The sequence below is a fragment of the Lissotriton vulgaris genome, chromosome 4_1 (assembly GCF_964263255.1).
Source record: "Lissotriton vulgaris chromosome 4_1, aLisVul1.2, whole genome shotgun sequence".
In the NCBI taxonomy this organism is placed as follows: Eukaryota; Metazoa; Chordata; class Amphibia; order Caudata; family Salamandridae; genus Lissotriton; species Lissotriton vulgaris.
Genome location: NC_141691.1, coordinates 248898285 through 248913333, shown reverse-complemented (window position 1 = coordinate 248913333; position 15049 = coordinate 248898285).

Genomic DNA, 15049 nt, shown 5'->3' with positions numbered 1-15049 from the left:
GGCTCGTACCATAATAGGGTTTGAATCCTAGCAATCCCCTTATGTTGCCAGGTTTCTGCAGGTCTACATACTGGGGCTGAAGTTAGTGGTAAACAATAGTTCCTGTGACAGTGGTAAAACCTCCCACACAGAGCCATGTTCCCCCACAACAAGTACAAACACAACCAGATAAAATTCACCCTAGTAATGGGAATGGGTTTAACACCTGTGTGACAGTGGTAAAACCTCCCATACAGAGCTATGTTCCCCCTCAACAAGTCCAAACACAGACCCAAATAACCAAATTGCCAACTAGGATTCCGCCAGTACAGCTCACCCCTGACTCCTTCCCATATGTGGCCATACTTACTAACGTCCCACCCCTAACGGAGGGCCAAAGAGAAACCTATGACATGTTAAAAAACAAGGCCATGCATTGGCTTTCTGTCAATAGACCGCTCCCAGGGGGGGTGGATGGCCTGATAATCGGGGCTAGAAGGGTCCATTGGATAGGGAATACGATAAAAAAACAGGGGGGTGAGTGTATTATAATCAATTTTCAGGATCCAAGGGTTGTGGGGCTGATTACGGGACAGGGTTGGAACATCAATATTGGAGGGATTGGGGTTGTTGACCTCACTTTTTTTTACCCAAGACCGGCGATCTATCCAGGGGGCTCCTGGGAGCAACCGAGACCCAGTCCTTGCACTTGGGTAGAGGCTGGCCCACCTGCTGCTCCCATATTTAGATCGATTAATTGTTACACTGAGGCATTTAACCCCTATAATGGGCAGGGGCAGATGAGGTGGGGATGTTGACAGAGAACAGTTGAGCAACTACGACTGGATGAGGACATGGCTAGTGGAAAGGTCCATGATGTAACATTAATACCCCAAGATGAAACGAGCCGAAAACTCTTCGTGGAGTATGTGAGGGATGTGGATATCATTGAATGCTCGGGGGGGTGTGGGGGTGAACCGGGTTCGCAAACTATTGATTGCTCCAAAGATGGTACAGATGTTAATTGTATAAATTTTGTTCCAAGTGAGGTTTGTGATTGTGGGAGGCAGGATGATCTACCGCCTACGACACCTAATGACAAGGGGATTTGTGTAGAAAATATACTGGAGAGATTTTTGTCATGGAATGTTGCGGGGTTGGGGGCTAGATTGTTGTCACAGCATTGGATTGACTTTGTAAGCGGGTTTGAAATGTGCCTATTTCAAGAGACATGGGCATGTGAGCCAATCCACTTCCTGGGTTACTTAAACTTCTGTATACCGGCAACGAGAGGCCACAGGGGTAGACCTATGGGAGGCCTTGCAGTCTGGATTAAACAAAACTCAAATATAAAGGCAAAAATGATAGATCTAGGTTGTAAGGATATCCAGTTACTGAGATTATCTGTAGCCAAGGGTTTAACAATTGACATTTATAATATATATGCCAGGGGCACGAGTCTAGGGAATTCTGTTACCCTAGAAGTACTATCTGCTTCCCTAGAATCTCAGTCACTTGGAAACAGAGTAATTTTGGCTGGTGACCTAAATAGGACATTCGAGCCCCTAGAACATACCGCATACCCAATAGGGCTAGAGGAAGATGCCCTTTGGGACATCCCTAATCTAGACCTCCTACCAGTGAAGCGGTGGACTAACGATATTTTGTTGTTGAATGCATTATGTCTGGAATATGGTCTGAGGGCCCTCAATGGCAGGACAAAAAGTGATCAATGTGGTAGTTGTACATACGATAATGGACACAATAAAAGCAGGATTGACTATGTCATCTGTAGTCTTGAGTTATGGTGTGGCGTGGGTGACATGGAAATTGTGGGCAGAATAGAAAGCGACCACAACCCCCTCTGTGTCTCCCACTCATGGTGGAAGGCCGCACGAGCCAACCCAGTGTCAGGTAGTGGGAGCGTACCTGTAATGGCCAATGACTCAAGAAGGGTGAAGTGGCCATATGTCCTGGCGAATTTGGCCACTTTGGAGTCTATTAATTTGGAGGTAGACAATGCCATTGCTGCCATGGAAAAAGTAGATCTTGTACTACCAGGCTCTGTCCAAATAACTGACATACATGAGACATTCTTCTCTCTGTTAAAACCGCATTTTACTAAGCCTCTGAAGGCTAATAGGAAAGTACCAATCACAATGCCAACCTGGTTCAACAAACAATGTAGGGTAGCTAGGCTAGAGCTGGGCAGAGCACTTAAAAGTAGGGACAATGCCTCGATCAAAGTCACAAGGAAATGTTATAACGACAGTATTCGAAAGGCTAAGAAGCAGTGGGACGAGGAGTACTGGGAGGAGCTACTGGAGGCTTCAGGTCAAAAGGACTCCAGAATGTTCTGGAAAATTGTGAAATGGGGAAGAGGGGGCGCCCCCAATAATCCCGACAACAATGTCGATGAGGCATTGTGGGTCGAGTATTTCAAACCCCAGTATGCCGAGTGCAGGGATATAGTGGCTATAGAACCTATCCCTTTGGTATTTTGCAAGGGTGATTTTTTCAATACCAAGGATGCGGAAATTGTAATTTCAGCACTGCAGGGGGGAAAAGCCCCCGGGCTGGATGGAATCCCTTCAGACATTTTTAAGCATGACAAGGTCAAGTGGGCAAAATATGCGACTCTGTTGGGAAATGGCTTGGCCAAAGGGGCAAAAATTCCCAATATATGGAAGGGGGCTATAATAATACCGATTTTTAAAAAAGGCGATCGGTCACTACCAGCAAACTACAGACCAATAAGTTTGCTGGCTACTATGCAAAAAGTAGTGGGGAAGATGCTTGTCGACAAACTTATGGCCTGGGTAGATGACAATAATGCCCTATCCCCTTACCAGGCAGGATTCAGACGTGCAACCAGTACGGTCGACCAAATTTTTCGCTTCACCATGCTACGGTGGGGGACTGTACTCCTGGGTAAAGGCAGCCTATATGTAGCATTTGTAGATCTAAGGGCTGCCTTTGATTTGGTGCCCAGGTGCACGCTGTGGGAGGTTCTGTCTAAAATAGGGGTTCCTCTTGATTTGCTCTCGCTGATAATGCGTCTTCACGAAAGCAACTATGCCAAGGTCCAGTGGGGGAGGAATGGGGAATCTACTACTAACTTCCCAGTTGAGCGGGGAGTGCGACAGGGATGTGCAATGGCACCCCTGCTGTTCTCCCTGTTCATCAATGGCATCGTGGATAGGATGTTGGACGCAATGGTTGACGCACCTTCGTTAGCGGGCATCAGAGTTCCAATTCTGATGTTCGCGGACGATACCTTGATTGTGTCTAAGACTCCGTCGGGCCTTCAGAGAGCCCTGAACATTTTTGACGCATTTTGCAAAGAACGGGGTCTTGAGGTGAATGTAAATAAAACCAAGTTGATGGCCTTTGGGCAAAAGTGCCAATCCCAACCTAGGGTATTTTTGAATAACATTAAGTTAGAGTTAGTAAACGTCTTTACATACCTCGGGGTTGAGATATCAAGTAAACTTGGTTGGTCAAGACACATAGAGAAGGCGCAGTTGAAACATCAGCAAATTTCAGGAGCCCTCAGGCTTGAGCAAGTAAAATCCAAGACCAGGCCCATAAAACCAGTTCCTATGGTTTACGACGCCAAAGCCTTGGGCGCAACCCTTTATGGGGCTGAAGTCTGGGGCTTTGAGAGTCTCACCACCATCCAAAAATCTGAGAACAAGTTTTTGAGAGGGATAACTAGTCTTCCCCAAAGCACCCCATTAATACCGCTTGTCCTTGATCTAGGCAGAAAATCGCTCAGGGACCGTGCCCGACTGAGGCCAATCCTTTACTGGAGACGGCTTTGGACAACCATGGAAATAAGGCACTACGCCGAGGGGTTCCTAGCATTAGCCAAATTAGATGTTTTTCGCAAAATTAAATGGCTAAAAACGCTTAGGGACGTTCTTGCTGAACTTGGGCTCTCCAAATTATGGGAAAACCCCCTTGGGGAAGTATTCCCTAGCAAAACCAATATTAAAGAAATATATTGGGACTACATTGACCAGAAACTATGGAGGAGCGTAACCTCGGAATCAATGGGGGGAAGATTTCTAGAAATTAAACAAAGCCCATCCCTAGAAAAGTATTGGGACAGCATAACTGTCCCATTAGACAGGAAACTATTTTTCCAGTTAAGGGCGGGCTCTCTCCCCCTGAGGTGCTTGACGTCCGGCTGGAGAACTAGTAGTAGTTCGTGCTGCCCGTCATGTGGGGCCCCCAATGAAAATATTGCACACTTCCTGTTTATATGTGAGTCCTATGCAATCCCAAGAAAATCATGGTTGGCCCCAGTATGTAGGAATCTTGGTGTCCGAAGCGGTGTGGAGGGGTTGAGAATTATCTGTTCCTCCACTGAAATGCCCATCGTAGTTGGAACAGCTAAATATCTGGGGTGGGCATGGTCCATAAGGAGGCGGGCTCTACTCTCCAATGTGTTTTGAATTTTACATTTTTATATTAGTCTGACTAAATTTTGCAAATATCTACGGGGAGTTGTATATGAATTTTAAACCACAAAATGCGGGTAACATGTATGGTATGAGTTTTTATTTGTGTAAACTTTGGGAATGGTCCGTAACGCGGAGGTCCCCATATCTTAACATGCATTTAGTTTTCGCATAGTATGAAAAAGCTTATCTTATTCCAATCGGTAACAATTTTAATGCCTTTGTATTATGTATTTCCAATTATAAATTGCTGTAACAGAATGTTTGATGTTTTAAAATGTATGAATTTATATGCCAGTGCTTTTATGAGTGTATAACTCGAATAAAGCTTTTCAATCGCAATAGTTCCAGGGTTGGAAGGCCCTTTTGAGTCTGTGCAAACCTACTAACTTGCATGTGTAAGGGTTTTCACCAATTTTTCTCTAACTCTTTTGTCATAATGAGAAAAGTTGGAAATTTACTCTTGACAGTGGCAGATGTAAAATTTCTTCCAGGGTTAGGAAAAAAGTGGTTGGAGGAAAAGTGAACTTGGAAACATTCAGAGTTTCACATGAGCAAATCTACACATGCAAATTTGCTCATGGAAAAATGCACTTCACAAATATTTTCTAAGGGTACTTTTTTTTGGCCTACTACTGTAAATTCTTGTGAACTCAAGAAAACCGTATATATGCAAGGATATATACCATGCATGCACTTTTGAGACTTTCTTTAATAATTGAGACTCTAATTAGGCCTGGTGTTAGCCATGACCTTTTGTGTATATTAAAATGATGCCTGTTACTCTCTCTGGCATCACTGTGAGTGACAATATTCTGCTCTTTCACAAGGAGCATATTGACACACAAAGTAGTTTTGTACAGTGCCCAGAACTCATTTGGCAATGTGTACTTTTTGAGACAAAAAAACAAATACATTTTTGCTTTAGACAATGCTTGTTAGAACGGAGAGGTCTCCAACACTGATATGATTTTACAAAAGCAATGCCTAAAAAAGTAACGCATTGCCAAAAAAATAAAAGACTGACCCCCAATTTCAGCCCTACTGGCTTTGCCAATGCTTGTTTATTTTTATTTTCTATAATTGTATTTAAACTGGTTAAACTGATTTTCCAATATGAATATTTTTGGGGAATACTAGCGTACATCAACATGTTACTAAATAATGTTGCAAAGATATGGTACCTAAAATATTGCAGTAGTTTAGCGAATTGATTTTTTTCCTGCTTGCATTTTTTGTGAACGTTTTATTTTGAAAGCAAAGAATAATCACACTTGCCTTCAATAGTCTGCAAATATTTGCATATAATAGGAGCATTATACATAGCCTCATATTGCTAAACTTTGAAAACGTGTGTAAAAATGTATACTGGAACTACCGTCAGTAGTGCAGTCAGAGCTTACATTTACTTTCAGTGCTCTCGGATGAGGATATAAAGTATTTGCACTCTCCTTAGATACATGACATTAAATATTAAAAGTCAGGACTTTCTTTCCTCAGAAGCACATTTGTGGATCTGATGGTAAATAATTTCTCCTTTCTAAAGGGTGAAACAAACTTTCTCTGTTTCATTAAAGCTTGTGTGCTTAGTTTCAAAAGAAGCTTTGTAGGTGTTATAAATAAGTGCATTTAAAGACAAAATGAAAGGAATGAGGCTTGTTTCATATGTAGAAACCACAAAAAGAGTTAGTGATCAATATTCAAAAATTGACTACATGTAAAAAACATTTTTTTTTAAATATGAAAAGTTATTGCACTAAAATCGTTTTTGCATAATTGTGATGCATATAATGTCTAAAACCACTATTGTGAAAATGTAATAATATTTAGCACTGTTGAACATTATCCTGTGCAAAGTATATATTCACATTTCAATGTGCACATTAAGATTTCTATTTTCAACTGGTTAAAGTATGTTGTTGCACCAAATTAAAAGGGTGAATATTAAGGCCCCCATTAGGATGACAGGCGGACTTTGCCCGCCCGCCCTCCCCAAGCAAAATGGGACCGCCCGCCATAGGAGCGGCGGTCCCACCTTGGCAATTAGGATGCGTCCCCACACTGGCGGGCGCATCCTGTATTTTTACCATTGCGGCGGACGGTGCTGAAAGCGCCGCCCTCCGCAATGGTAAAAATGCACGTTGTGCATTCCAAAGCACCGCGCGGTGCCTGCCTTGTTGCACTTTAAAATGTGGGGATACCATAGGGACCCCCCATGTGCACCCCCACACCCCGGAGTCCCAGGGGGCCCGCAACGGGCCCCCACAGGTAGTCTCTGCATGCCTTTCCGTGACGGCATTGCCATTACGGAAAGGCATTCCCCAAAGCCCATCATATTATGGCTGGCGGTGTCTAATAGACACCGCCACCATATTAAACATTTTCCTCCCCGGCCGCAAGGCGACCGGGGCGGAAAAGCGGCGGATGGTGTTTACGTCCGCCGCGGTCCCCCCGCCATAGTAATATGGCGGGGGGAATGGGTGGCGGGCGGGCAGGAATGTCGGGCGGATCCCCACCGCCACCATGGCGGTGGCGATCCGCCCGACATCGTAATGGACCCTTTAGTTTCTCTACCAATAACAATATTAGTGAATCTTAGGGATAACCTTAAAATATGATTCCTAAAATGGCCTACTGGCGGCAGTCTGAAATGCACCTACAAAGTTATGCAAAGAGTATCTGTACAGACATGAGAATTACATTGCACGCCTTAATGCACGATAGTTCTGAGCAAATTATGGCATTCTGAAAACTGACATTTTTAGCCAATTTTTTTACCTGCTAGAACGCACAGAGCACAAGAAAAAAATAAAGAATACAAGTGCACCACACCTTTCAATTATCAGCACACAGGCACGGAGCAGGAATGCTTTTCAGTCATGCTTCTCGAGAGATACTGTCAATGCGATGTTCACATGGGGTAACGTCGCTCAGACAAGGGACAACAGGTTTAAGGGTCAGAGTCCAAGTTCTGTATTTAGAATTGGACAGCAGCGGTGAAGTCGAGCTGAGATACATGAAGCGCGGGGAGGAGCGGAACGTGTGCGGCTCAGAGAAGCGATGGGAGGAGGCGGAACGAGGAGCGGTGAAGTCGGGCTGATGGGAGGAGGCGGAACGAGGAGCGGTGAAGTCGGGCTGATGGGAGGAGGCAGAACGAGGAGCGGTGAAGTCGGGCTGATGGGAGGAGGCGGAACGAGGAGCGGTGAAGTCGGGCTGATGTGAGGAGGCGGAACGAGGAGCGGTGACGTCGGGCTGAGGTAGGTGAAGCGCGGGAGCGCTGGGAGGAGGCGGAACGTGTGCGGCTGAGTGAAGTGCGGGGAGGAGTGGAAATGTCGTGGCGGGCGGGGGCCGGGGCGGGAGTGCACGCAAGGCAGAACGTGTGCAGCTGAGTGAAGCGCTGGAAGGAGTAGAAATGTCGTGGCGGGCGGGGGCCGGGGCGGGAGTGCACGCAAGCCGGAAATGCGGTCCCCAGCCCCCTTCTGCCCCAGGCAACGCTGGGGCGGGCTGCTAGTTGTAGGATAAAACACTACAGGTAATTTACAAATAAGCTCATAGCATTAAAAAAAAAAAATTTTAAAAAGAACTTGGCTCTGATGATGTCTGAGGTTATCATGTGCCTAGAAAAATTAGGGTCAATTAATTATCAATTCATGTAAACAATATTCAGGATATCGTCATTAGTAATTTGACTACATTTCATAAATGGAAAAATTTACCTAGTTGTTCCAATGAATTTATGGCCTTGATTAAGGCTTCCTGGAAGTAGATTGGACACTACACCATTAGCTAAAGGAAATATTGCATAATCTTTTAGGAGCAGATGGGGATATCACTATTTTCTTGAGAAATAATACCTTAGTAGGAAATATGCAGGGTGTTTTTTTTTAATATAAGTAAATATAATTTTTTGCAACAGTATATATAAATATATATATATATATATATATATATATATATATATATATATATATATATATATATATATATATATATATATATATATATATATATATATATATATATATATATATATATATATATATATATATATATTACCTACTGGCGGTCGCCAGTAGGTAGTTATAGTTAGGATTTTTTTCAATGTTAAATCTCAAAATTCTATTTGGAATAACTTTGGCACCGGTTGACGAATCTGCCTGAAAATTTCCTGAAAATGGCCTTGTCAAGCTCCGGTCCTTCCCTGAAAGTTTGGGGGGGATACGTCAAGCGGGGGCCGAGATAAAAGGGGGGTCCCAAAACGCGTTTTCCCCATGTTTATTTCCATAGGACGGTCGATTTCACTTTTAGCCCGAACGGCTGAATGGATTTACACCAAACTTGGCAAAATTGTAGGGACTGGTACCCCGATGTGCCTTTGCTATGTCTCAAGATATGTGCTCCAGTGAATTTTGAGTAATTTAGGTTCAAAAATATATATATATCTATAGCCGCGCCCCGGTATGCACACCGGAGAGCACACCGGGCGCGCCACGCGACTTGCGCTCAGAAAGCTGATTGGCTCTCAGTTGTCTGTAAGCATTCTAAACAGTCCGGAGCGGCCGCCATCTTGTGTCTCGGTAGGATCGAGACATGAGAGGTGGCCAAAACAAAGGGGGAAATGACCATAAGGGGGCAGAGTAGACACCCCCTGTACCCCTAGGTTTGATGTGGGGGCCATTAAAGGGCCCCGCGGGGTCTCAACATTTTTTTTTTTTCGATTTTCGCGGGGGAAGCGCCCGGTACGCCACCGGAGAGCGCACCGGGGAGCATACTATGAGAAAAAATAATCACTTGAAAAAATTGTATGTTTATTAATTGTTTTTTTAGGTTTTTTAATTTTATTTAAGTACCTACATGTAGGTACAAATGCAGAGACTTAAATTTAATGTACACCATCTCCTCTGTAGATATCTTGCATGTTGTTATTGAAGTTTTTGTGGTATATGGAATCCATAACATAGTCTGTCAGGAAAGCAGGAACAGATCTTTGAAGCACTCCCTGAGAATTTCTAGGGGATCATGTGTAGTCTATCCTGCTCCCTTATGATGAAAAAGAGGTGTAAAATATACATAGGAGATAATATAGTGGGAGAAAGGTAGTAAGTATGAGTAAACTTACTATGTAACAGAAAATAAGTTGCACAGTATACTATAAGTCTCATTTTATAATATAATTATTTTGGTAATACTTCATGAATTACATATAAAAATGAATATTGTCTCAAACAATTTAAAATTATTAAATATAAATTTATTCCTCTGATTCTTTTTCATAATTTAATAAAACTTGTAACATAATATTGTCCGGTATTTCCTCATAATTATAAGTACATGATTCCATTTGTTCCAAACATTCTATGAACTGTTTATCCAAAGAGTCATCCATGAAATCAACTTCATCTTTTTGCTCTTCTGGTTTTTCCACCTTTACTTCGATAGAAGTAACATTTGCTTGATTTTCACCTTCCATTTTCTTTCTGAAAATTGCATACAAATTAACTATATTAGTAGAGTTAGGGTACTGTATACCAGAGAAGCCTAATTCAATCCATAACTATTACAGAGAAGTCTATCTCAATCTATAACTATTACAGAGGGATAGTATATAACTAAAAGAATATTTTTTCTTAAATTAACTTAAAGTGTACAACATACTTCCAAAATAACAACTTACCTTGGAGAAATCAGTTGAAGTTGTCAGTGTTATTTGTTTTCAAATGTACTTCTGGAAGCAGTAGTCAAAATGGCTGTGTTTCCCTCTCTTCTTTTATATATATTCTTGTACTTAACCAATCAAACGTCAGGAACTAATCGTAGAAAATGAAAGAAACTTTTTAATTGGTTGTAAATTCTCACACTTCATATGTGTTTTTGTCATGTAATTTACCTCAGGATATTTAGAAAGGCCTGTAGCCTAAATGTCTCAATGGAATTCCACCAAATTTGGGCAAATGGTAGGGACCGCTATGTAGTAGGACGTATTCTATATTTGATGAAAGTGTCTCCAGTGGTTTTTCAGAAAATTACTTTCCCACCTTTTTTTTATCGAGCGCTTACCGGTGCGCTCCCCGGTACGCGCACCGGCAGCGTAACGGGAGTCCTCCATTTTGTGTTTCGGTACAATCGAGACACAAGATGGAGGGCAAACAATGTTCGGTATGGCTAGAAGGGGGCACGGTAGAGACTTCTTGACCCTCTAGGTTTTCTGAGGGGGTCTTAGGAGGTTCATAAAGGTAAAAAAAATAAAAAAATCTTTAATTTTCCACGGGGAAAGCGCCCGGTACGCTTACCGGTGCGCGTACCGGGGAGCGTACTTTGGTGAAAAATAGTGAAAAAAGTTAGAAAAAGATAAACGTTTTGAATGATCAGAGGTAGGGTAGCTCTGAAAAGAGCTTTTGGGTACTGTGGTTGAGTTAGGTACCTACAAGTAGGTTCCAATGCACAGTCTTAAATTCAGGAGGAATATTCTATTACCCTCATCTGAGAAGTGCACACCATCTCCTCTGTAGATGTCTTGCATGTTGTAACGCAAGTTGTTATTGTATATTGAACCCATTCCACAGTCTCTCATGTAAGCAGAAACAGATTTATTCACATGTTTCCGTGCTTTCTCAAATTGTGGACAAAATTGGTTGGACCAGTTCCATTTATGTCTTTGGCATATATTGGAATATACCAAGGCAGTTTGTGGAAAAAGTGTCATCAATTGATCAAAGGTGTCCTTTAAGAGCATTTCCAGACCAACCCCAGTCATAGTGCCTAAATCATTTCCACCACAGTGCACTATTAAGAGGTCAGGGTTTGGCAGATGCAAAAAGGTTTTCACCAATGGTATCAATTGGTGACATTTTAATCCTCTCTTGCCAATCCACTTGATTTCCACATTTGATAAATCAAGGTTGTGAAAATGTCTGCTATCTGCATACCTTTGAGCCCAGTGGATGTAGCTGTGTCCAAGGATCCAGACAGAAAACATGATGAGAGAAGGTTCTGGTGCAGTCAGATGATGTGTGGGAATGAAATGGCAGTTGGAACAGTAGGAGTTTACAAAAAAATATTTGTGGAGTTTCACTGCTCTTGAATCACAAGCAATGATTGGTGGATTCAGATAGTTGAAAACTTAAAGTTAGGGTGCATGGTTGTGTTGTGTTAAAGAAGCAATTTGAATGGTTAAAAAAAGTCACTAAAAGCTAAAATACCCTGGATAGGCTGGTGTATTGAGAGGTCAAACATCCTTGCTGAGTTAATTTGCAACATTGTACAATACACTTTTGAACCTGAGAGTTCAGTTAGGAGGGAGTTGCTATGGTAACAGATAGAAAGATCTGAGAGGGGGAAGGGTGTTGGTTTGAAAATAGTGAGGGAAGACTTTTGATTGGTTGAATTAAGGCATATGTGTACAAAGTTAGAGATTTTCTATGCCAGTCTTGGTTTCAGTGTATTGAGTGCACACTTTTTGCTCTGCTAAAGAGAAATTGGTGTGTGTGTCTGACACTGTTTTCAATCTCCCAAAGCATTTGTAAAGGTAAGTAATGATTTATTTAATTTAGATAGAGACTTGTTTGCTCTATGGAGAATATTTAGAAGCAGATAGTTATGTTTTAGAAGTCAAATTGTATGCTAGTATATAAGTCCTGTGTTGTGTTTCTTATATGTTATTCAAAAAACGATTTTGGGTGAAAATGAATGGTATTTGCATTTGGCCCTTTTTTATGATTGCCTTGTGCAGCTGATGCATCACTTTAAACATGGGTAATAAGTGATGCACTGGAGGCGCAAGGCCTTCATAAATAAGGCTCTGACTTTGTTTGCTGTTGATTTGTTTTTGGATTTTTTATAATGCTTGATATCAACATTTGAAAGATAGAGGATTTGTATTTGGGGAAACAGTGACGTTTCAAAAGTGATATTCTGTGCTTGTACATAGGTTGTCCGCAGTGTTTTTTAAATGTTATTCAAAAAACGATTTTGGGTGCAAATGAATGGTATTTGCATTTGGACCTTTTTATGATTGCCTTATGCAACTGGTGCATCACTTTATACATGGGAAATAAGTGACACTCTTGTGGCGCAAGACCTTCATAAATAAGGCCCTGACTTCGTTTGCTGATATTGAGTGGTTGTACATAGGTTCTGCGCAGTGTTTCTTACATGTTATTCAAAAAGCGATTTTTGGGTGCAATTGATTGGTATTTGCATTTGGCCCTTTTTTATGATTGCCTTGTGCAGCTGATGCATCACTTTAAACATGGGTAATAAGTGACGCACTGGTGGCGCAAGGCCTTCATAAATAAGGCTCTGACTTTGTTTGCTGTTGATTTGATTTTGGATTTTTGATAATGCTTGATATCAACATTTGAAAGATAGAGGATTTGTATTTGGGGAAACAGTGACGTTTCAAAAGTGATATTCTGTGCTTGTACATAGGTTCTGCGCAGTGTTTCTTATATGTTATTCAAAAAACGATTTTGGGTGCAAATGAATGGTATTTTTATTTGGCTCTTATTTATGATTGCCTTATGCAACTGGTGCATCACTTTATACATGGGAAATAAGTGACACTCTTGTGGTGCAAGACCTTCATAAATAAAGCCCTGACTTCGTTTGCTGATATTGAGTGGTTGTACATAGGTTCTGAGCAGTGTTTCTTACATGTTATTCAAAAAACGATTTTTGGGTGCAATTGATTGGTATTTGCATTTGGCCCTTTTTTATGATTGCCTTGTGTAGCTGATGCATCACTTTAAACATGGGTAATAAGTGACGCACTGGTGGCGCAAGGCCTTTATAAATAAGGCTCTGACTTTGTTTGCTGTTGATTTGTTTTTGGATTTTTGATCATGCTTGATATCAACATTTGAAAGATAGAGGATTTGACTTTGGGGAAACAGTGACGTTTCAAAAGTGATATTCTGTGCTTGTACATAGGTTGTGCGCAGTGTTTTTTAAATGTTATTCAAAAAACGATTTTGGGTGCAAATGAATGGTATTTTCATTTGGCTCTTATTTATGATTGCCTTATGCAACTGGTGCATCACTTTATACATGGGAAATAAGTGACACTCTTGTGGCGCAAGACCTTCATAAATAAAGCCCTGACTTCGTTTGCTGATATTGAGTTGTTGTACATAGGTTCTGCGCAGTGTTTCTTACATGTTATTCAAAAAACGATTTTTGGGTGCAATTGATTGGTATTTGCATTTGGCCCTTTTTTATGATTGCCTTGTGCAGCTGATGCATCACTTTAAATATGGGTAATAAGTGACGCACTGGTGGCGCAAGGCCTTCATAATTAAGGCCCTTACTTTGTTTGCTGTTGATTTTTTTTTGGATTTTTGATAATGCTTGATATCAACATTTGAAAGATAGAGGATTTGTATTTGGGGAAACCGTGACGTTTCAAAAGTGATATTCTGTGCTTGTACATAGGTTGTGCGCAGTGTTTTTTAAATGTTATTCAAAAAACGATTTTGGGTGCAAATGAATGGTATTTTCATTTGGCTCTTATTTATGATTGCTTATGCAACTGGTGCATCACTTTATACATGGGAAATAAGTGACACTCTTGTGGCGCAAGACCTTCATAAATAAAGCCCTGACTTCGTTTGCTGATATTGAGTGGTTGTACATAGGTTCTGCGCAGTGTTTCTTACATGTTATTCAAAAAGCGATTTTTGGGTGCAATTGATTGGTATTTGCATTTGGCCCTTTTTTATGATTGCCTTGTGCAACTGATGCATCACTTTAAACATGGGTAATAAGTGACGCACTGGTGGCGCAAGGCCTTCATAAATAAGGTCCTGACTTTGTTTGCTGTTGATTTGTTTTTGGATTTTTGATAATGCTTGATATCAACATTTGAAAGATAGAGGATTTGTATTTGGGGAAACAGTGACGTTTCAAAAGTGATATTCTGTGCTTGTACATAGGTTCTGTGCAGTGTTTTTTAAATGTTATTCAAAAAACGATTTTGGGTGCAAATGAATGGTATTTTCATTTGGCCCTTATTTATGATTGCCTTATGCAACTGGTGCATCACTTTATACATGGGAAATAAGTGACACTCTTGTGGCGCAAGACCTTCATAAATAAGGCCCTGACTTTGTTTGCTGTTATTGAGTGGTTGTACATAGGTTCTGCGCAGTGTTTCTTACATGTTATTCAAAAAACGATTTTTGGGTGCAATTGATTGGTATTTGCATTTGGCCCTTTTTTATGATTGTCTTGTGTAACTGGTGCATCACTTTATACATGGAAAATAAGTGACGCACTGGTGGCACAAGGCCTTCATAAATAAGGTCCTGACTTTGTTTGCTGTTGATTTGTTTTTGGATTTTTGATAATGCTTGATATCAATATTTGAAAGATAGAGGATTTGTATTTGGGGAAACAGTGACATTTCAAAAGTGATATTCTGTGCTTGTACATAGGTTCAGAGCAGTGTATTTTAAATGTTATTCAAAAAACGATTTTGGGTGCAAATGAATGGTATTTTCATTTGGCCCTTATTTATGATTGCCTTATGCAACTGGTGCATCACTTTATACATGGGAAATAAGTGACATTCTTGTGGCGCAAGACCTTCATAAATAAGGCCCTGACTT